The sequence below is a fragment of the Microtus pennsylvanicus genome, chromosome 1 (genome assembly GCF_037038515.1).
Source record: "Microtus pennsylvanicus isolate mMicPen1 chromosome 1, mMicPen1.hap1, whole genome shotgun sequence".
NCBI lineage: Eukaryota > Metazoa > Chordata > Mammalia > Rodentia > Cricetidae > Microtus > Microtus pennsylvanicus.
Genome location: NC_134579.1, coordinates 40,078,350 through 40,100,753, shown reverse-complemented (window position 1 = coordinate 40,100,753; position 22,404 = coordinate 40,078,350). Strand labels below are relative to the sequence as shown.

The window sequence follows — 22,404 nt, the reverse complement described above, 5'->3', positions numbered from 1 at the left end:
CCAGGAGTTAGGGTATGAGTGTTTGTGAATGATTGATCAGTGTGTGCAAAGAACAGCAACTGCAGCTTCCTCCTCATTCTCATCTTGCTTCCTCTGTGTCTGGGTGCAGACTGAATCTTTTTCCTTCCCAGAATTCTCCTGTTCTCCTTGCCTGCTGTGGAAAGGTTTACAGCCTTCTGGGGCGTGGCCTAATACACTATTCATCCAGAGGCTGAAGCACGTCTAGCCCCTTCTCTTCTCCCCCCTGATTCCCATTTGCAAGATGAGAATGCCACCCTGATGTGAGGTACCTAGCCACATGGCTAACGCAGACAGAAATTATGGGCTAATGTAAGTTATAAGAGTTATAAGAAGGCTGAGCTAATAGGCCAACCAGTTTATGATTAACATAGAACTCTGTGTGTTTCTTTGGGACTGAATGGCTGTGGGACCAGGAGGGACAGAAACCTCAGTCAACACCAGTTCAAACCCCTAACACCTCAAATAAAACAAAACAAAAACAAAAAAAGCAAAATAAAACAAAATTCTGTGAAGCACAATTTATGTTTGTACTTACTGCTTTGTTTGTTTTGTTGTTGTTGTTATTTTGCCATCTGGGAAGAGGGAACCTTGGTTGAGAAAGTGACTCCATCACACCGGCCTGTAGACAAGTCTGTGGGGCTCTGTTGATTAATGATTGACATGAGAGGGCCCAGCCCACCATGGGTGGTGCCACCCCTGGGCGGGCAATCCTGAGTTTTTCAAGAAAGCAAGCTGAGGAGCTGAAGAGGTGGCTCAGAGGTTAAGAACAGTCTTAGAAACTTTTTCTAGAGGACCTGGGTTCGAATCTTAGCACCCATGGGGTAGCTGATAATCATCTCTAACTCCACTTCCAGGGGATCTGATGCCCTATTCTGGTTTCTGTAAATACTGCATACTCCTTGTGTGCAGACTGCGCAGGCAAAAGATCCATACACAATAAATTAAAAAAAAATCTTCTTAAAAAAAGGCAGGCTGAATGAGCCATGCAAAGCAACCCATGGAAGCATTCCTCCATGGTCTCTGCTTCAGTTTCTGCCTCCAGGTCCCTACTGCGAGCTCCTGACTAGACTTCCCTTCAGGATGGACTATAAACTATAAGCTGAAATAAACCTTTTCCTCCCCCAAGTTACTTTGGTCTTGGTGTTTATCACAGCAGTAGAAACCTAACAAGGACAATATTTAAAACCAAAACACAAGGTTAGAAAGAATGACAAAATGTAGGACTTATCAAAACCCTAGAGGTGTCTAATATTTTCCACATGGAGACAATGAAATCAAGACTGGGAAGCCGTCCAGGAACAGACAGCCAAGCTGGGGCAGGGCCAAGGCCAGAGAAAGGGCCTTTCTGAGTTCCGTTCAAACTGTAGGAAAGACAGCCCCTGAGCGTGTAGCCCTTCTCTCTGCCTTCGTGAGCTCTTTGTAGCAGCAGGCAGGGTCTCTTGCTTCCTCAGCCTCACGGACAATACTATCTGGCCGAGACCAGCCTCATCTGCCTCCTCACTCTGCTCTGCCCGGCTTCATTTCTGTTCCTTACTCAGCCGACGACTCCCCTGAAAATGGCTCCCTTTAGAAGTTACATCAATACCACATAACTCATGACCCCATGGGAGAGACTCAGAGATGAGGTAGGAGCAGCTTGTGTGGAAAAGTGGGGTCTTGCTAGTCAGTCTGAACACTGAAAACAGTTGCTGCAAGCAAGGTCTAGGTACAAGCCTGTGGTACAGAGATGGCTCCGAGCATCTCCGGTGAGCTGGGGGGAAGGGGGGGTGGGGAGGGAGAGCAGGGACACGCCCTTCCTCTGCCTGTCTTTCCAGCTCTTGCCAGCTGAGTTCTTTTGCTTGCCAGTCTGGGAAGGCTCCTGAGAGCTCAGCCCCTCGAGGTCAAGCCACTGCCCCTCCCTCTGAGAGAAATGTGACCTGCAGAGTTTCAGAGCACTGAGATTCTCTTCTTTAATAAGTGCCCCCAGAGGCAGGATGGTGTCCGGCCACCTGATTATTTCCTCTGGTTCCTACTGATAAGAGAGATGGGAGTTTTACCTTCTCAAGGTTTCCACTTTGAAGTCCCTGGTAAAGATCTGACCAGAACGGCCCCCACATCCCATACTTAACCCAGCCCCAATAATTTCGGAAACACATTTGTATCCACTTGCCTGCTTGATTACATCTTTTCCCCCACTGTTCTATAGTAGCTGCTACTAGACCACAGTGCCCCTGCCTCCCTCCACGGGCTCCTTCCCCGATTTTATTCTAGAGACCCTCTTCTTCTCTACCTAAGAAACATTTCCATCTTTTAATCCATTGACATTCGAATCGCTGTACAAGCACAAGATGTTGGATTTAGGAGCGGTGTCTGTAGGAAGGAATGCTTTGTTCGTTTCCAGAGTGATACAAAGCTGGATTTAAAAAACAGTGCAACTTTGTTCTTCTAGACGTCAGAGAGATTATGGATTGTACTGCAGAAGCACCCTGCTTGGTGAAGCTAGCATTTTGCAGGATTTTTTTTAGCAATTTCATTTTGTTTTTTTTTTTTTGTTTTTTTTTTTTTGGTTTTTTGAGACAGGGTTTCTCTGTGGCTTTGGAGCCTGTTCTGGAACTAGCCCTGTAGACCAGGCCGGTCTCGAACTCACAGAAGTCTGCCTGCCTCTGCCTCCCGAGTGCCACCAGTGCCCAGCTAGCAGTTTCATTTTTTATTCCCTGTCAGAGACACTGTGCGTGTGTGTGTGTGTGTGTGTGTGTGTGTGTGTGTGTTAAGCTTAGCCCCATTAGCTTCTGAAACTAGGAAATGAGAGTGCCAAGCATGGCAAGGTGTGTTTGTTAGACACCATCTCAGCTGCCGTCCTCGGGGTCCAGAAGAAAGTTAGCATGCCTAAACCAGTGTGTCGTGCCGCAGTCAGTCGAATTAGCGCCTTCCACTCGGACTCACACCTGCTATTGGGATGGGAGGCGGGAGCCACACAAGGTAAACATTTGGAAGCTGCATCCCTCAGAACATTGCAGCACCAGCCTTTGAGAATGCATCCCCAGCACCGCCTCTCCGAGCTTCAGGCAAAGCAGTCTTCCGTCATGGGTTGGAGGTGCTAGTTGATTGTCATACAGCTTCCTGAACCATGACTAGCCACGTTTCTAGATTACCTAGGACCCAAAAGCCCAGGAAGAGGATGTAATCTCCATCTCTCTCAAGAATGTATGTGTACACACACACACACACACGCACACGCACACGCACACGCACACGCACACGCACACGTGCGCGCACAAATGCGAGTTTGGAGAGAAAGACCGTGAAGGTTATCCTTAAATAAAGTACTTGTCGTGGAGTGTGGTGCATGCCCCTAATCCTGGCACTTAGGAGAAGGCAGAAGAATCAGAAATGCAAGGATTTTTTAGATACATAGTGAGTTTTAGGCGGCCAACCTGGGTGACATGTGGCCTTTTCTAAAAACCAAAAAGGAAAAGTAAATCATTCCGGCATAATGGCCTGCCCCACCGGGAGACCCAGAATCTCCCAGGTCAAGAGGTTCCAGGCAGAGGACCAAGCTGTCTTTCCACTTCTTATCTAGACTGCTGCAGTCCCTGACTAAGAATTCCATTGTGCTCTGGAAGTGTTCAGGAGACTGTTGTTCAAATGTCAGAAAACCACTGTCGCTGGAGCCACCCGATGTAAGTTTCAGTGCCTTCTCTAAGGCTCCGGAGACCCTGTCCTGGTAGCCTGGGAGGGAGACAGTCTTTGGAAGTCAGCAGCTGCAGTCACTGATCAGCAGAAAGGCCGCGGGTGGTAAGGGCGGCTTACCCAAAGACAAGGAAAGATGGCCACGTGGTGGCGGACTTCGCCATCTTTGCTTTATAGCATGTTTTACATTTTATTCAAAATACCAAGCTCTGATGTATTTCAGAGCTCTGTCTTGTGGGTGGGTTCATCTCCATGCATTTTTCATACCATTTTCTAGTGACTCGAGAATGGTGCAAAGAAACAAGGAAGAAACTTACAGACAGGAAAGTCAGGAAGATAAAAGCAACAGAGTGTGGGAGAGGCTAGGAAACGAGACTTAGGAGAAGCGGGGAAAGAAAAAGAAGACGACGAAAGATTAAGGAAATTTGGTCCTACGGATTCCGAAAAGCCTATTAAGTAAAACGGCGTCCACGGAGAAGCTAGCGGCGTCCTCCAGAGTGGGGGTCAGGCCGTGCTGGAGGAAACCTCTCGGAATTGTGAGTGAAGGGAAAACACAAAGGCTCATTGTTTTTTTTGTTAGAGCCCTTGCTTGGCTCCTGACCGCAGCGGCGCTGGAGTTCTGAGAAACGGCCTGAGCTCCCCCGACTGGCCGCCGTGCAGAACTTCACCGTCTGGATTCCCAGAGGAATAGGATTACGTAACCCGGCTTGGACCACTTAAGCCTTTTTTCCTCTTTCCCAAGGTCTTGGTGTCTCCAAATCCTGCTGCTTAATGCCAGCGCTTGGATGCCCCGGCTGATTGCCCAGGTCCTAAGGCACAGAGAAGGCAGATATAAGGGACTTAAGCTAATGGGAGGGCATGAAGGAGGGTGACTGAACAAACCTTTATTCGAACACGTGTCACACAAATAAAAGTACTTCGAAAAGGCCTGAAAAGGGGGCTTTTTCTGGTCTTTTCTCTTCTTGCCTCAAATGTGACGCTGGCATGAGACAAGACTTCTTTGCCTAAGTGGCCGGGCTGCCCGGGTCTAGGTCGGAAGCCAACCAAAATAAATCATAAATTGAGCCCTGGTCCTCATCCACTATGGTGCTCCCCCGCCCCGCGCTTCAGCTCTGCAAAGAAAAAACAAGAATTGCAACAATCAGAGGGGGAAAGGGACAATTCTCTCCCCGTCTCTTATCCCCCCCCCCTCCTCTCTCTCCTTATCTTCTCTTCTTAAGGTCAATATTAAACAATGCAGGAACCCTGTCCTTCCGCTTCAAAAAGGAAACAAAGACTAGCCTTATGTATGGGAAAAGCAAGTTTAGAGGCGCAGGGCTGGTGAGGGACCTACAGCGCTGGAGCATCAGGAACAGAAACTGAGCTGGCAGCCAGACTGGGGCAGCCACACCCGCGGGGAGCAGTCCTGGGTGAGCAGGGGAGCCTGCAGGCAATAAACAGTGGACACGCCCTCTGGCTGTACAGGGGCATCATATGGAGGACCCGCAGGGTACTTTCTCCGCATAAAGTCCATCTTATGTCCCCCCTCTCTTCAGAGGTTAGAAACCCAAACCTCCTCTTCAAAAATTAGCAACTTACCGGGAGTGTCAGAAGCCAGCCTGGTCTATCTACACAGTGAGAACCTGTTTTAAAACACAAAACAATCAACTTTTTCTTTCATCAAAGAGCCGAGCCTCTCTCAGAGCAGAAAGGAAATGTCCCTAAAACGTGGTTTAGGTCGGTAGCATGGGGTTATTTTCAAAGGCTCTGAGTGAACACCGGATGGATCCCTTTCTTTTGTAGCCCGCAGCTGAACAATGGTTAGTTCATGGCAGAGCAGGCAGCAGTGCTTTCCTGGGGAAACGGCCTCTTGCTCCTCAGTTCCCTCAGGGCATGGGTAGCCGCCTTCCCTTTGTCCTCCTTCCTTTGTCAGCTCCACGGTTTCGCTCACCGCCCCACGAACCTTTAGCTCACACTACCTCCCAGGGCTGACTCCACTCCTGCCCCGTGCTCAGGGTCTGTTTGCACAGACAGGGCGCTGATGTGCAAGGGAAAAGGGAAGGTGTTACCATGTGTTTGTGAGATTCCCAAGACATCCTATACCCTGCAGGGATCCGGCAAAACTAGCATATTCCACAGAACTCAAGGGAATTCTTTATTCCGTCTGCAAACCACCTTTGCAAAATTCCTGGCAAGCGGTCAGCCTCTAAATCAGACTATCTCCCGTCTTGAATAGCCCTTGTCCACTGCCGCTAGAGAAGAAAATTCTAGGAGCTTGTGAGTCCGTGGGACTCTGCATAATACAAATCATAACTATTGCCAATGAAAGAGCCCCAACAGAAACCAGAGCAGCTGTGCATCAGTTGAACGCAAAAAAAACCACCCCACATTAAAAAAAATAAAGGCAAAAAAAGAAATGGAATTTCTGTGTTGCAATAGCTGAATGGACTGTAACATTTTCTAAGCTGTTACTCATAAGGTAAAAAATGAAGCTAAGAAACCCGCTCAGTTGCCCCTGCTATGGGTGCCTGCTGCCCGTGGCCAGCAGGGGGCAGGCGTCAGTCAAATATGGGAAATTATGGGCAGCTAGCCCTGCGCCAAGTTGTAAACTGTTTATTTGGCGCTATAAATATCCACTCAGCCTCTGCCCACCCCCCTCATAGTCCAAGGGTCTTCATAGGTTTTGAGAGACTATAGAGTTCAAGTAACCAGGTCCTTGACGTCAAGTTTTCTCTGCATAGATTAAAAGCTTGGTAGCGAAGGTTGGTTCTGCACACCCCCACTGGGTACCGCAAGCTGAGGTTGCCTGCGCAAGTCACTGCAGTGGCTTGTCTCTGCCTGGGGCCTGACAAAGTCACGCCAAACCGCAAATTGTTTGCGGGGGTGGGTGGGGATGTTTGGGCTTATATTTGACTCGGAAAAGCAAGCGCCAGTGTCACAGACTCTGGAGAGTCCTCTATGCTGGTTATTCCGTGAATGTGGGAAAATTCCTGTGAATCGAGAAAAGAGAAATATTTCCTTAAGCTCTGGGCCAGCCTCATGCTTCAGTTCTAGGCATGCACACTGGAGAGCTGAAAACAAAATGTGTCTCTGTCCACCCCAAAATCTGTACACAGCTGTGCACGGCACTCTTATCCATCATGGCCCCAAAGCGGGAAAATGCCCCCGTCCTTTGACTGATGGTTTATCTAGTGGGAGTCTCAGTTCCAGAAACGAATGGAGTACGGAGCTGTTAACAGGATACATCTTTAAATCTTCAAGCTAACTGAAGGAGGCTAGCTACCGGAGAGTGAATTGTGTGCTTCGGGTTATAGTCCATAGAAACAGCAAATGAGTGGAGGTTGCTGGGCTGGAGGAAGGGAGGGATGGGGAGGAGGGATTCCTAACGAGAATGAGATTTCCGGGGGGGGGGGGAGATGATGAAAATGCTGTGATATTACACAGTGTTAATGGTTGGACAACCTTGTGGATGTGTTTTTAAAAACTGCTGAATTAGGCTGTTTAAGAGAAAGAATTCTACATACGGGAACTGTAATTTAAAACAAATATTTGGGCCATAACAGACATTACAGAAGGGGACTCACAGCCACGGGACTACAAAGAGACTATTTGGTGTGGCAATGTGAATGAGATGCCACCCCCATAGTCTCATACGTTTGCACACTTGGTCTCCTGTTGGTGAATGGTTTGAGAAAGGATGGAAGGAGGAGGTATGTCACTCAGGGCGGGCTTTGAGCTTTCTTTCAAAAGCCTATACCAGGTCCAGTCTCTCTCTCTCTGTCTCTCTGTCTCTCTCTCTGTCTCTCTGTCTCTCTCTGTCTCTGTCTCTCTGTCTCTCTGTCTCTCTGTCTCTCTGTCTCTCTGTCTCTCTCTCTCTCTCTCTCTCTCTCTCTTTCTCCTGCCTGCAGGTCAGGATGTATAGCTCTCAGCTACTTCTCCAGCATCATGTCTGCCTGCTTCTCAACACATTTCCTACCATGACGATAATGGACTAACCCTCTAAAGCTGTAAGCAAGCCCCCAATTGAATGCTTTCTTTTATAGGTTTGCCTTGGTCATGGTGTCTCTTTAAAACAGCAGCTAAGACGTTTGGCTTCTGGAAGGTATTAAACCAGGCTGAAGATAGAGGTAGCTAAACACAGAAAAGGAGACAAGGAAGTTGCCCACTATGCTGACTTTCCCGGTCTCTTCTTTAGCTGACTCAAATGCAAAGAATTTGCACCTCCCGCCCTGGTGGCTGTGGTAAAGGGGTGCTGTTCCCCTCATGACAGCAGGGCTGTGAACAGTGACACCCTGTGCAGGAGGAAATAAGGGAGAGCCACAGTCTTCAGGCTCCGGAGACAAGAAAGACTTCACAGCTCTCAGAAAGTGACAAGAAAGGGAGAAAGGTGATAATAGCTACGTCACCAGCTCTGCTGCTAGGGCCCTTAGTGCCACACAGTTCCAGCTGTATCATAGCAACTGGGGAGGCTGGGGAAGTCGTCCTGGGCTGCGTAGTGAGACCTTGTCTCAAAAACAGATAGTAATGGGGGCTGGGCCTGATAGGTTAGTGGGTAATGGAGCTTCCAGGACTTGCGGTAGTGGAAGGAGAGAATGAACTCCCAGAAGTTATTCCCTGACCTCCACCTGTGTTTTGTGGTATATGCTTGCCTCCTCCAGTCATGCCCCAATAAATAAATAAACAAATGAAAAAATTAATAGTGATGTTCACAGGAGTTCCCATAACACCTCACAGAGGCTTAACCCATGAGAATCTTTAGGGAAGCCTTGGAAACTGGAACAACAGAGAAGTAGGCAAGGCCTTGGAAGAACCCCAGGGGGACAGGAGTCCTAGGCAGGAGCACAGAAGAGAGAAAAGACATGGAAGGAGCTGGAAAAGGGAATTTCCTTTATTTGAGTGCTCTTTGTAAGAGCCACCCACAGAACCTGTCTTTAGTGCCCAGACGTAAACAGGGCTGTGTCTCAGGAACACAAGAAAAATCCTACCCCTGGGGAATCCCCATCTTTCTTACATTCACCCGAGTGCCTGATAGAAACAACAAAATGTTGATCTCATCCTCTGCCGTCAAATCAAAAAAAAATGCTTTTGTTTCTAAAACACATTGTGAAGAAACAGTATAAGATTAAACCTCTGAAATTTTGTGCATATTGATTAAAATGAAAAAAAATCTTGTTCTGAAATTGTTTATGTAGGCTAGGGAGGAAAATGCTTCTAGAGCATGATAAAATATTTTTCAGGCCTGTGTTTTTCTCCAAGCCTAGCCCTTTGGGTAAATGTTACGCGTTCTAGGGACCGAGGGAATATGTCTAACTGCATCTTACAAACTTGCTTAATTATAGATTCCTCCAGGAGACAGGCACTTGGTAGCTAATTATGTAGCCAGATGCTCAAGTGGCCGTTAGCCCCGGAATTCCCCACACTCCCAGCCCTAAATGGAGCTGCAAGCAACTGTCCAAACGCCAACTGTTTTTGAAGAAATTATATGAATTTAGTAGTGGCAAGACTGTCCTGGGAGCTGGACAGATCTGGGTTGAAACCTATGCTATTTTAAGTCACTGTCTTCAGGGACTCTGCGTAGGCGTGCATTGACCATTCATGTGGACCAGAGATGATGCTGGCCACTACACTTAGTACCTGTTGCTTTAAAAAGTTGCTAAACCTCTCTACTTCTAGGTCGATAAGATACAGAAGAAAAAGATAAGTTTCAAGGTCATTTTAAGGAATGACTTGAGCCCCTTAAATTGCCTGGGATATATATTCTAAAATGTTCCTCCCTCCGACATGGAAGACCCCGGCTTGGTGTCTGGTGCCTATGAGGGGCTTGGTGAAGGCTGTTGTGTTTGTCTGACTCAAAGAATATCAGTTTTCAGTGCTAATACTGGCCTTGATTAATATCATGGTCAGCTCCCCATTTTGTAAATGAGTTCACTGAGCTCCCAAGTGTTTGGTCACACTGTAGTCAGTGTGGAAAGAGGAATCTTGAATTGTTGTCCCTGCATCCTCTGTTTCTCCTTCACCTTCCCAAGGGCTTTGACTAGAACGTTGCTCAAGGCATGTTAGACAAGTCGTTACGAGAGAAGGGCACCTTGTGAGCATCCACACAGGAGCGAAGATGCCCTAAAGAGAGATGCTTGCATCCTCCCCTTTAGTGGCATATTATCTGTGTTTTAATAAATAAAGCTTGCCTGAAGAACAGTATAAAGCAGCCATACAGTTCAGGCAGTGGTGGCACACACTTTTAATCCCAACAGCCACACTAGTCAGCCATAGCGATCAGGCAGTGGTGGTGCACACCTTTAATCCCAGAACTAGAGAGGAATATAAAATGGGAGGAGACAAGTCTCAGTTCAGTCTCAACCTGAGGATTCATGGAGGCAGGATCGTCCATTTTTAGTTTGAGGTCGAGGTAAAAACGAGTGTTGGGCTACTTTGTTTTTCTGATCCTCAGGTTGAACCCCACTATCTGCCTCTTGGTTTTTATTTTTCATACTATACTCCCCTTAGGCCATAGACTGTTGAGACAATTGACCCTGAAGGAAATGGAATTTCTCCAGAAATTTTGCCCTGGGGAAAGAGAAGGCTGGGATCCTGGTGACAGGGAAAGGATGAGGGTCTGAGATGTAACCCGGTGCTGACTTGCAGTATATACATGCACACACGTACACAACTATATATAACTATATACATAACTATATTTACCTATATTTATATCTATATCTAAATGTTTCTCTGTATTTAAACCAAAACTTCATGTTAGGACACAAAAATGGACTCAGGAAGCATCACTGGGCCCCTTTATTTGTTCCTCTCCCAGTGTGATCAAATAGCCGTGCCGAGTGTGTGTTTCCATCTAGTTCAAGACTAGGTACAAACAGATGCAGGACCCGCCTCCATCCTTATATTACAGGACAATTGTGTCTAAATTTACAGTTTGCTGCTCTTTCAGGCTGCAGATTGGAACCCAATGGTCTTTTAAACAATTTTAGTGGGTCAACAAATAAAATAAAAGCAAATTTAAAGTATCAAAGTGCATCACAAGCAGTAATAAGTATTATTTTGTGTAGTTGTTGCTACACATATATTGTCTCACGCCTATGCTGTTTGTCTTGCAGTTTCAGGACCTTTGGGGACTGAATGTCACATAAACAAACGCACAGGGTCAATGCTAACCACCATCCAGCCTTGGGACTCTTGCTCCTCTCTGATTCTGCTTCCTTTTTCCTCCTTTAAATGACCCCATTTGCCTGTCCACACAGACTCTTCTCTGACAGTAACTATGGAGATGATATGGGATGTTCTTCTGTATATGTGTTCCTTTTATTAGTTGATGAATAAAGCTGTTTCAGTCAGTGACTTAGCAGAGTAAAGTCAGGTGAGAAATCTGAACAGAAAGAGAGAATAGGCGTCAAAGAGACGCCATGTAGCCGCAGAAGGAGAAAGATTCCAGATCATTACCGGTAAGCCACAGCCTCATGGCAATACATAGATTAGTAGAAATATGTTAATTTAACATATGAGAGCTAGCTAGGAATACGCCTGAGCCATCGGTCAAACAGTGTGATAATTAACATAGTTTCTGTGTGATTATTTGGGTCTGGGCATCCGGGGAAACAGAAGTGCAGTCTCCCAGTCTCTATAGGAACCAGTTCCTCAGCCTTAGGAACCGAGTCCCCTGCTGTGCACTGAATGGGCACAGTGGCAGTTTGGCCTTGCTTACTAGGAAGGCTGGTGTCAGGGTTCTATTGAGTACTGACTCTCAGTGCCTTTAGTTGTTAGCTGCTGTTTTATGGAGTTGTACAGTGCAGGCTGGCCTGAAACTCCTGATCCTCCAGTCTTGGTTTCTGGAGATCTGAGACTACAGGGTTCTTGACAATACCTGGTAATCATCTTATAGATGCACGTGCACACACACACACACACACACACACACACACACACACACACACACACACACATTAAAGTACAGAGAGGTTGTGGCTTGTTCAAAGTCGCAGTGATGAGAAGCGGCAACAGAAGTCTGAAACACTTGTGCCACAGTTTGAGGACTTTGGATTGTCTTCCTTGTGTGCCACTCACGTTACATCTCTTCCTTATTTCCCCACATAGTCTTTAAATCCTGCAGCATTGTGGCGACGTGAAGCTGCTGCAGTGTTCTCTATACCCCGTCAAGTTTCTCTGAGGGGCAAACTGGCTAGACTCATTCTGACTTAAGAGACCACTAATCGTACAACTGCCTTTGGATTCTGTGCTTGCCACACTAAAAGCCTTAGACAAAGTTTAATGAAGCCACACCGAGTCTTGCAGACAAGATAAAACTGGGTCCCATCCAGAGCCGGTGTTTACATTTGGGTGTCTCCGGCTTTCTTGTTTCCTTTAGTGGACTATTTAATGAAGTAACCTTTGCTTTGAAAATGGGAGTGGAGGTGAATGACAGTTTTGAGGTGAAAGTGGGGAACTCGAAATCAAGAGATTTCTAGAATCTAGAAGTGGTTGTGGTGGCACACGTGTGGACGCAGCCCTGGGGAGGCTAAGGCTGGGAGATCCTAAGCCCAGAACCTGCTGGGCTACATAGAACACTCTGTGTGCCTGTGTAAGAGAGAGGGAGATTTGGACTCTGGTCCCAGTTTTGACAGGTGACTGTGGATTAGCCCCGTCCTCTGGCTGAGCCTGGGCCACTTCACTTGTGCAGTAGGAGTAGTGCACAGGTCTCACTTAGCCAGGCTATGCTGTTTTGGTTTCAGTGAAAATCGCCTTACAATGAAGAGACGGTCTGAGACCCTTGCCATTGTAGCTTCTGCCGATTGATTTTTTCTTCTAATAGGTCTCTCTGCATGCTCGTCCGCCACTCCTACGCCGTGCGTTTTTGTTCTCTACTCACCCGTACTTTGTAACACGTATTGTTCCATTTATAAAGCTTCTGGAAAAGGCTCTCTCTGCTAATCCTGTCCTAATACTGTGGCAGCCGGCAGGGGCCATTTGCAGCAGGGCTTTTTGCTGACCGGAATTGGATTTTTTTTTTAAACTTGTGGGTGTTTTTTGGGGAAAAGCAATTCCAGAATCGTTGCCAACTCAGGCCAGCAGGGCAGCATTCTCTGCTTCAAGGTTCATCTCCCAGTAACCATACACTGCCGTTCTTAACTGCTCAGGCACCCCGCACCCTTTCCTGAACGGTGTGTGTGTGTGTGTGTGTGTGTGTGTGTGTGTGTGTGTGTGTGTGTGAAAAACCATTGATCTTGAACTGCCACTGCAATCCAGGCTGAGCCAGCCTGTGCCATCACAAGCCCCTCCGGGAGCCTGGCCCTGCTGGCACCGATAAATTTCACATGCAAAATGCTGCTTTGCCCAGAGGGGAATGGGCAGGAGCACTTTCCCTGATAAAGGGCTCCTTCGGACTGCAGTCTAAAATTCACAGATGCTGGAAACAGAAATAAATCAGAGCGCTCCACTCACTGGAGGTCAGCGAGTCTAAGAATGCGCTGCTGGAGGTCAACGAGGATGCCCGCCGAAGGGAAAGGGAACTGTGTGGAGTCTCACTGTATCTTCAAACAGACCGCAGTGTGGCCGAGGAAAGCACAGGCTGGGAGAGAGGGAACTGTTTGTCCAGACTCAGGAAGCAGCAGACATAGGAATTGAACCTGTGTTCTCTTCACCAAACACCGGGTTCTTTCCACTCCCTTCTGATGAGTGGGCATGACTCAATGGGACGTTACATAAGCCTGTAAATCGCTCTGAGATTCCTAACTAACGCGCCTGTGTTGAGAACAAGGCGCGACCATCAGGAGCTCCGGAGCGAAGGCCGAAGGTTCCAAAGGCTGCACTCTGTGTAGGCAGAGGGACTCCACAGAACTGCTGAGGGAACAGGGCTGCACCTGCAGGGCCCGGTCTGAGCCAGAACCCATTTTCTGTTTGTCCCTTCCCTTCCCAGCCGGTTCTGTCAATAGACATAATTTTAATTAAAAACACAGGGGTCGTTCACAAGTAGTTGCTTCAAGTATCATCTAAACGTGGGCCACTTGCAGAAGGTGTATCAAGGTGTGTAGGGTCAGGCATATCACGTGACAGTCACCTAATTGAGGAAATAAGCAAGGCTGGCCTTAGCCTCATCCACCGACCTTTTCCCGCTGACTAGGAGAATGTTACAGTCTGGTTTGCATTAGGAAGGTTATTTCTCAGCTTCACATTGGAGGAGAGGCAACACGGTGGGTGTTATCAGAGCCGACCCATGTTCCCTTGGAATTTACACCAGAGGTTTGTGTGCCTCTGGGTCCTGGATTGGCAGCATGCCCAGCTGGTATTCCTCACAGGCAGGATTGCTGGAGAGAACCTGCCAGCTCTGAAGGACTCTGGGGTTGACTAGCCAATCCTCAGCTTCCTGGCATGGTGCCTGGGAGGTGCTGAGCTGTGTTCTAGGGTGATTTTAGAGACGGCGGTGGTGCTCAGGGTACCATGCCCTACATAGGATCATCCTTGTTCCACCCTCCCTGGTTTCCAGCACAAAAGACCATTTAATTTCACAGCGCAGAGGTGAGGAATGGGCTTAGCCAAAGAAAGCAGACGTGGGAATGGGTGGGAAGGGGTGAAAAAGAACTACAGTTGAATGGGGTGGCCTATGTCTCTAATTTTAGCACATTGGGAGGTTGGGGCAGGAGGATTTCCATAGCCTTGGCTATATTGTGAGTAAGTCATCCTGGGCTTAGGAGAGAGACTGGATCTCAAACACTAGTGCATGTGCGTGCACACACACACACACACAACTTCCTACAACTCAGTAGCAAAAAGAACAACTAAACTAAAAAACAGACTAAATACTTGAACAGATAGTTCTCCCAAAAAAAACTGGCCAATAGGAGTATTAAAAAATGTTCAATGTAGCTGGGAATAGTGGCCTTTAATCCCAGCACTTAGGAGGCAGAGGCAGGTGGATCTCTGAGTTTAAAGCCAGCCTGGTGGACATAGTGAGTTAGTTCCATGACCGTCAGAGACCCTGTCTCAAACAAACAAGCAAACAAACAAACTGGTTCAGTTTTATCAATAATTACCAGAGAAATACAAATTGAAACCTCAGTGACACATTATGTCCCTTCTTTCATGATGATTATTATTAAAGAGAGCACTAACAAAAACGGTCACTACAACAAGAACCCAACCAAACAAGTATTTCCTCCAAAGACTGGAGAGGGCGCTGTGGAAGCTGGACTCACCGAATACTGTTGGTGGAAATGCAAAATGGTATGGCTGCCATGGAAACAGCGTGGAAGTTCCTCCAAAAATATTACAAGACAGAACTACCATATGACCTAGGAATCCCACTTCTGAGTCCTCCAAAAGCACTTTGCAGGTCTAGAGCTGATGCTCCCGAGATGTGAAAACAATGAATGTCCGTCAGCAGGTGACGGGATTCCATGCACACTCTGTAACATGTTGGAATACTATGTACTTAAAAGAGAAAGGGGATGAGGCCCTATCATACAACAAAAGTATATGCTCAACTCTGTTCATAGCAGCATTGTTTGTAATAGCCAGAACCTGGAAACAACCTAGATGCCCTTCAATGGGAGAATGGATGAAGAAAGTATGGAATATATACATATTAGAGTACTACTCAGCAGTAAAAAACAAGGACTTCTTGAATTTTGCCTACAAATGGATGGAAATAGAAATCACTATCCTGAGTGAGGTAAGCCAGACCCAAAAAGAGGAACATGGGATGTACTCACTCATATTTGGTTTCTAGCCATAAATAAAGGACATTGAGCTTATAATTCGTGATCCTAGAGAAGCTAAATAAGAAGGTGAACCCAAAGAAAAACATATAGGCATCCTCCTGAATATTAACCTTCATCAGGCGATGAAAGGAGACAGAGACAGAGACCCACATTGGAGCACCAGACAGAAATCTCAAGGTCCAAATCAGGAGCAGAAGGAGAGAGAGCACGAGCAAGGAACTCAGGACCTCGAGGGGTGCACCCACACACTGAGACAATGGGGATGTTCTATTGGGAATTCACCAAGGCCAGCTGGCCTGGGTCTGAAAAAGCATGGGATAAAACCGGACTTGCTGAACATAGCGGACAATGAGGACTACTGAGAACTCAAGAACAATGGCAATGGGTTTTTGATCCTACTGCACGTACTGGCTTTGGGGGAGCCTAGGCAGTTTGGATGCTCACCTTACTAAACCTGGATGGAGGTGGGCGGTCATTGGACTTCCCACAGGTCAGGGAACCCTGATTGCTCTTCGAGCTGATGAGGGAGAGGGACTTGATCAGGGGAGGGGGAGGGAAATGGGAGGCGGTGGCGGGGAGGAGGCAGAAATCCTTAATAAATAAATAAATTAAAAAAAAATAAAATAAAATTAGCAAGTTAAAAAAAAGAGAGAAAGGGGATGGTGTGGCTTGTAGCAATGTGGACAGCTTTTTTGAAGACGTTGTGCTAAGTGAAATGAGCCAACCGTAGAAAGACATACTGTATAATCCCATTTACATGACTATCTAAATAGCCGAGAATGAAGACTCTCAAAGCTCTGGTTGCCAGGGCCTGAGGAAAGGGATTTATGGGGAGTTACTGACAAGGAGTCCTCAGGGAAGTGAGTAAGTTCTAGACGGCTGTTGTACCCACAGTGTAGCTGTCTGAGGCAGTTAGAAGTCATGTTTTGTACACCTGGAATTGTGTTCACAGTGTGGGTTGCATGTTCAACGTGCTCACCTCGGTAAAGGCAAAGAAAACAAAACAGGCTACGCGGAATGGTGAGGGACAAGACGATAGGACCAAGACTCTGTAAGGACTACGGGTTCCTTTAATCTGGGAGGAGGAGGATGCCTTAAACTGACCTCAGGGACTCATCTGGAGGTTAAGAATGTAATTCCGGTTTCAGATGTGTGGGAGAAAGTGCCACTGGGCTATGATGTCATCTGTAGACATGAAGCGCCCCATTTGCCAAAAGCATCTTCCTGGCACTCTCACCACGGCATGGAGCTCTATATGACTCATTCCTTTGGCTTGCTTTTTCCAGAATCCTATTTTTAAAATGCTTCCCAGCTCATTGGTACTTTTGTTATATGTGATAATAGCATGCGGTTATGCACGAAAGGAACCCTCTTAACGGTTAGAAATACATGCCAAGGTAGTTAATGGATAAAACAAAACGTTGGCAAGACTTGATTTCAGATATGTCAGATGAGAAATATATATATGTATATATATATATATTTCATATTGTGTATATGTGTACACATATATAGAGAGATAGGTTTTTTGTTGTTTTTTGTTTGTTTGTTTTTCGAGACAGGGTTTCTCTGTAGCTTTGGGGCCTCTCCTGGAACTTGCTCTTGTAGACTGGGCTGGCCTCGAACTCACAGAGATCCACCTGCCTCTGCTTCACGAGTGCTGGTATTAAAGGTGTGAGCCACCACTGCCTGGCTAGGAGACAGATTTTTAAAAGAGAGGGACAAAATATTTAAAACTGTAAAAGTTGAAGAACAAATGCATGAGTTTCTTATAGCATTTCCTTTGTTTTTGTTATGTTTGAAATTTTACACAATTAAAAAATTTATAGAAGTTACCCAAATATTTTCACAGTGCTCCCAGGAAGATATACTAGCCAATTGTCTTCAATATCTGTGCGGAGAAAAAGTACTGAAAGTGTGTTTTCCAGCTTGGTTGGGGAGCCCAGGGAAGAGACAAAGGGACTGTGGGATGCCAGGCTTTCTTTGATGTTCATAAAAGGCTGGTGCTAACCTCGATGGTCACTTGACAATCCAAAGGTCTGAACACCTTCCCCTACAAGGGTTCTCGGTGCTCTGCTTTTGAGAAAGTAATGGATGGAACATGAACGTGGAATGAGGGGTATCTGGGCTCAAAGAGAGTACAGGATAGAGTATGGAGATTGCTGCAGAGAGCTTTCTTCAGCCCAGAAACTAGGAAGCTCCTGGGTGACATCAGAGGCAGCGGGATAAGCTTCTGGGCAAGGGGGAGCAGAGCAGCTGCTGACTGCTGGGGGGTGCTTTTCCTGCTCTTCTCCACTAGAAAGGATGTTTACTGAAAACTCCTTTGTGTAGGTGCATAAAAACAAAGAATTACTTAAGTCTTAAAAAAAAAACCAGCAGAACTATGGTTGGAATGCCTATATACAACAGAATTGTTTTCAGCTGTAATGAAAAATAAAATCGTGACATTTGTAGGAACTGGAAATCATTATGGCAAGAAAAATAACATAGATTTAGAAATACAAATGCCACATGTTCTAAATTATATGTACAACCTAGATTTGAATTTGTGAGAGAGTGTGTGCAGGTCATGAAAATAGAAAGAGGGGGCTAAGGGAGGAGGAAGAGTTCTTTGTGGAGGGTGGAGGGTGGTTATGGGATTCATGTGACATTAAAGCAGAGGGGGGATGGTGGGGGAGGTGGATGAGTAAGAATGAGATAGGATGGCATGTTCTTATAAGAAGGCTATAACGAAACCTATCGCTTTATGTAAGTGTTAAGTTTAAAAATCAATCTTTAAAAACCCTCCACTTAGACAGAAAGAGTTTGTGGCTGGGTTTTAGGTATTTAAAGGGAAGCTTGTTGGGAGTAGAGTTTTGAAACATCAGAAATACACATCATTTTGTTATCACTCTGTTCTATGAGAAGGCGTGGATGTCCTACCATGTCCTACATGGCCTCCCATTAGGGGTCTCCAAAGCTCTCATCATGGGAAAGGAATCTGAGGCTACCAGTCTGGTCTTTTTTGGTTGTCAATGACTTTAAACTGCAAGGGTCCTGAGAAAATGACAGTGTTTCAAGCACCACATGTCTGCTCCACAGTCTGGTACATTCCGCAGCCTTCATCCCGGTCATAGGGTTGCCCATGGCAACCTGTCAATTCAAGAGAAGTCCTTCACTGACTGCCTCCCACTGAATGGGGTGTCTGAAAACGAGCCTGGCTTAAGTCAGTCCTAAACCAAGAGAAACTAAGAGCATTGTGGGATGACAAGATAACACGGGCTCACACACCAAGTGAGGGCCGCAGGGAAGCATGGAGCCTGTTCAGCCACGGCCTAGCATTGGTGGATAGCCCTGAAGGCTGAGGCAGGTGAAGATGGCTGAGAAGCCTATGAAAAGTGTTGAGAAGAGTAGCGTTTTTAAAAACTTATGTGTATTTTTCTGTTTTTGAAAAAATAAACTTTAAGGACAAGTAGTGGAGTTGGTTAAATAAAATATAATTGCCGGGCAGTGGTGGCACACACCTTTAATCCCAGCACTTGGGAGGCAGAGGTAGGAGGATCTCTGTAAATTCAAGGCCAGCCTGGTCTACAAGAACTAGTTCCAGGACAGACTCCAAAGCTACAGAGAAACCCTGTCTCAAAAACTAGTATATATTTATATGTTTATAGGTTTATATTTATATGTATGTGTGTATACCAAACATTTAAATACGATATTACATTTTGTTTGTTTATTTATTTAAAATAAATAAATCTTTCCTTTCTACTGTGCTGAGGGTGGGACTTGGGCGTGTGAGACAACCTTTTACCATGGAGCAATGCCTCAACCATGTGTGATTTTTCTAAAACGCCTTTTATATGCAAAAGGGTTGGAAAAGATAAATGCCAAATGACTGTGTATAAGTCATAGAAATAAAATATTTTAAAAATACTTTGATTATTCATTCTGTCTGAAATATTTCCTATAATGAAATGCATCCCTTTAGAAACAGAAAGAAAATATTAACAATATCTTTAAAATAAGCTCGCATGACTTCATTTCTCTTTTTAATCCTCGTTTGATCTGGGTAATCAAGAGGCATACAGGAATAAGAGAAATTACAGGTATTTACAACTCGTGCTGGGAACTTAAGCATTTCCGGTAGGAAACCTGAGTGAGTCATAGTGAGATATACAGGTGATGCTCTCTGCCACAGACACACAAGACAAACTTCTCACTGGCTCGCCATCCCTCTGCGTAATCAGAAGAAGTGAAACTCTGAGTTTTGTTCACCTGAAGCCCAGTCACACCCATGAGGATAAACAAAGGCTCTCTAGCAATAGTCTTCCGTCTAGACCTCGGGAGCTTAAATTCATACACTGTCTTAGTTAGGGTTGTAACCCTGCAAAGAGACCCTGATCATAGCAACTCAATAAAGGAAAGCATTTAACTGGGACTGACTTACAGTTCAGAGGTTTATTCCATTATCATCGAGGCAAGAAGCATGGGAGCATGCAGGCAAACATGGTGCTGGAGAGGAGCTGAGTGTTCTACATCTGCATCAGCAGGCAGCAGGGAGAGAGAGAGAGAGAGAGAGAGAGAGAGAGAGAGAGAGAGAGGAGCGCCCCTAGTCCTGGCTTGGGCATTTGAACCCCCAAAGCCCACCCCCAGTGACACACTTCTTCCAGCAAAGTCATATCTACTCCACAAGGCCACACCTCCTAATACCACCCCCTAAGCACTCACATATGAGTCTATGGAGGCCACTCTTATTCAAACTGCCACACGTATTAATATTTTTAGTTAACTTTTCCTTAGTCATTTATAATAATAATATATAATGTAATAATGAACTAATTTGGGGAGGCTGCATCGATTTCTTTATTCATATATGGTGTGCACGTGAGTGCGCACATGGCATAGTATGCATCTGGAGGTCAGGGAACAACCTTAAAGAATTGATTTGCTCCTTCTACCATGTGGTCTACCAGAGCCATACCCAGATCATCGGCCTTGGTGGCAAGCACCTTTACCCACTGAGAAATCTCTCTGGCCTAATTTAAGGTTTCTGAGAAAGGATCTCATTTAGCCCAGGCTGGCCTTGTACTTACTATGTAGCCGAGGATGGCCATGAACTCTTAATCCCCTGGCCTCTGTTTACCATATTCTGGGCTTACAGGCAATTGCCACTACATCCAGCCCTCCTTCATTCTAGTTAAGCAGGCTGAAGGGTCTATAAATCCTAGTCCTTCAGGGGCTACCCTAGGAGAAGCCTTCAGCTTCTTAGCTGGAGAACTGCTTCCCACAACTATAAAGCAAGACCTACACCACACTCAACCACAGCATCCATCTGCTCTAACAGGGCAGTTGATACTGAAATGGAAATGCTGGTCTTTAGAATCTGAAATCCAGAAGTGTGGCCATGCATGCATGCCTCTGTGTGTGTGTGAGTGTGTATGTGTGTGTGTGTGTGTGTGTGTGTGTTGCAGCATGTGATGTACATGAATGCGTATGACCTAGTGCCTGCACCCCTGCACGTGCATGCATGCCTGTGTGTGTGTGCCTGTGTGTGTGTGCCTGTGTGTGTGCCTGTGTGTGTGCCTGTGTGTGTGCCTGTGTGTGTGTGCCTGTGTGTGTGTGTGCCTGTGTGTGTGCCTGTGTGTGTGCCTGTGTGTGTGCCTGTGTGTGTGTGCCTGTGTGTGTGCCTGTGCCTGTGTGTGTGCCTGTGTGTGTGCCTGTGTGTGTGCCTGTGTGTGTGTGTGTGCCTGTGTGTGTGCCTGTGTGTGTGTGTGCCTGTGTGTGTGCCTGTGTGTGTGTTGTACACGTGATGTACGTGAATGCACTCCTGTTCGTGCGTGCATGCTGAGTCTCCTGTTCTTTCACTCTCCACCTTATTCATTTGAGACAGTGTCCCTCATTGAACCTGGAGCTAGGCTGGCAGCAGGGAAGTCCCAGCAATCCTCCTGTCTCTACCCACAGAGAGCTGGGGTGACAGGTGAAGTAAAGCTAAGGCCAAGCAACCTCCCTTAGGGCCTTTAGCTCACAGGGCCACTTGATTTTTTTTTTAATTGGAAGCATAAGTGTTATGTTTTATTCATCTTTTCTTTTGCGTGGTGATACTCTCCCCTCCATCAATGACATCCTATGCCCTCCTTGTTGTTTGTGACTAAAATATTATGGCCACCAAGATGCACTTGAGTGGCTAAATACCCTGGAAACTTCTTCATAAAACTCCCAAATGGAGTGATTACTTTTTTCCAACTATGCATCCTATTAGGTTCATACACACTTATCCACTTGCCTCTGCCGAGATGCACCACACACTTGCAGGGATGCCAGACGAACCACAGCTTATGTATTCCCGGTCTCCAAAAAGCCTGCATTATGACGGAGGTGGGGGGAGACGTAGATTAACTAAATAATCAAATATGTAAAGCGTGGGGTTACAATCAGTGTTACGAGGGATTGGTCTGTACTGCTATGAAAGGTTGGAGGGGGCCTTGAGCCGAGTCAAGGGGCTGCAGGGCGGAGTTCTGAAGGATGAGTATGAGCATGTCATAGAAGGTAATGTTTGGGGAGGAGAGAAGAATCGGGGCAAACTGTTAAAGGAAAAAGGAGCCAAGGGCCTGTGGAACGACAGAGCTGAAGAGTGGCTGGGGAGGGTGGAGCCGACAGTGCCGAGGAGCCCGGAGCTAAGTGCACTGAAGAGATAGGAAGCCGGCTGCGCCATAAATCACGTGAGGGTTTAATTAGAGGCGACAGGATCATGTATATTTAAAAAGGTCACCCTGGCTGAAGCATGGAAAAGAATTGGGAGGTATGGCCACGGTAGATGTAGGTGAGAAAACCAGCTAGGACGCTGTCCCCAAGCAAAAGTTGACAATAGGCAATACTCTATCTCAAAGAAGGTCGGATACGGTCTGAACTAAGAGGATTAACGTTATTATGTATTAAATCGATGACTTGCAAGAAAATGCCATCTTCAGTTTTGTGGGGAAGGCAGGTTCCTCTCGAGCACAAATATGTGCTTATGTAAGTGACTTTAGTA

At 46.3% G+C, this 22,404-nt stretch overlaps 1 long non-coding RNA gene across 1 annotated transcript in view; it reads right to left on the bottom strand.

Moving 5' to 3' along the window:
• Positions 1-4,482: 4,482 nt before the first annotated feature.
• LOC142844070 (uncharacterized) overlaps positions 4,483-22,404 on the bottom strand; it is a 27,005-nt gene continuing 9,083 nt past the window's right edge. Inside the window, exons 2-3 of the long non-coding RNA XR_012909719.1 lie at positions 5,269-5,312; positions 4,483-4,499 (exon numbers count right to left, since the gene is read on the bottom strand). This is a non-coding gene — a long non-coding RNA (uncharacterized LOC142844070). The remainder of the gene's footprint in view (positions 4,500-5,268; positions 5,313-22,404) is intronic.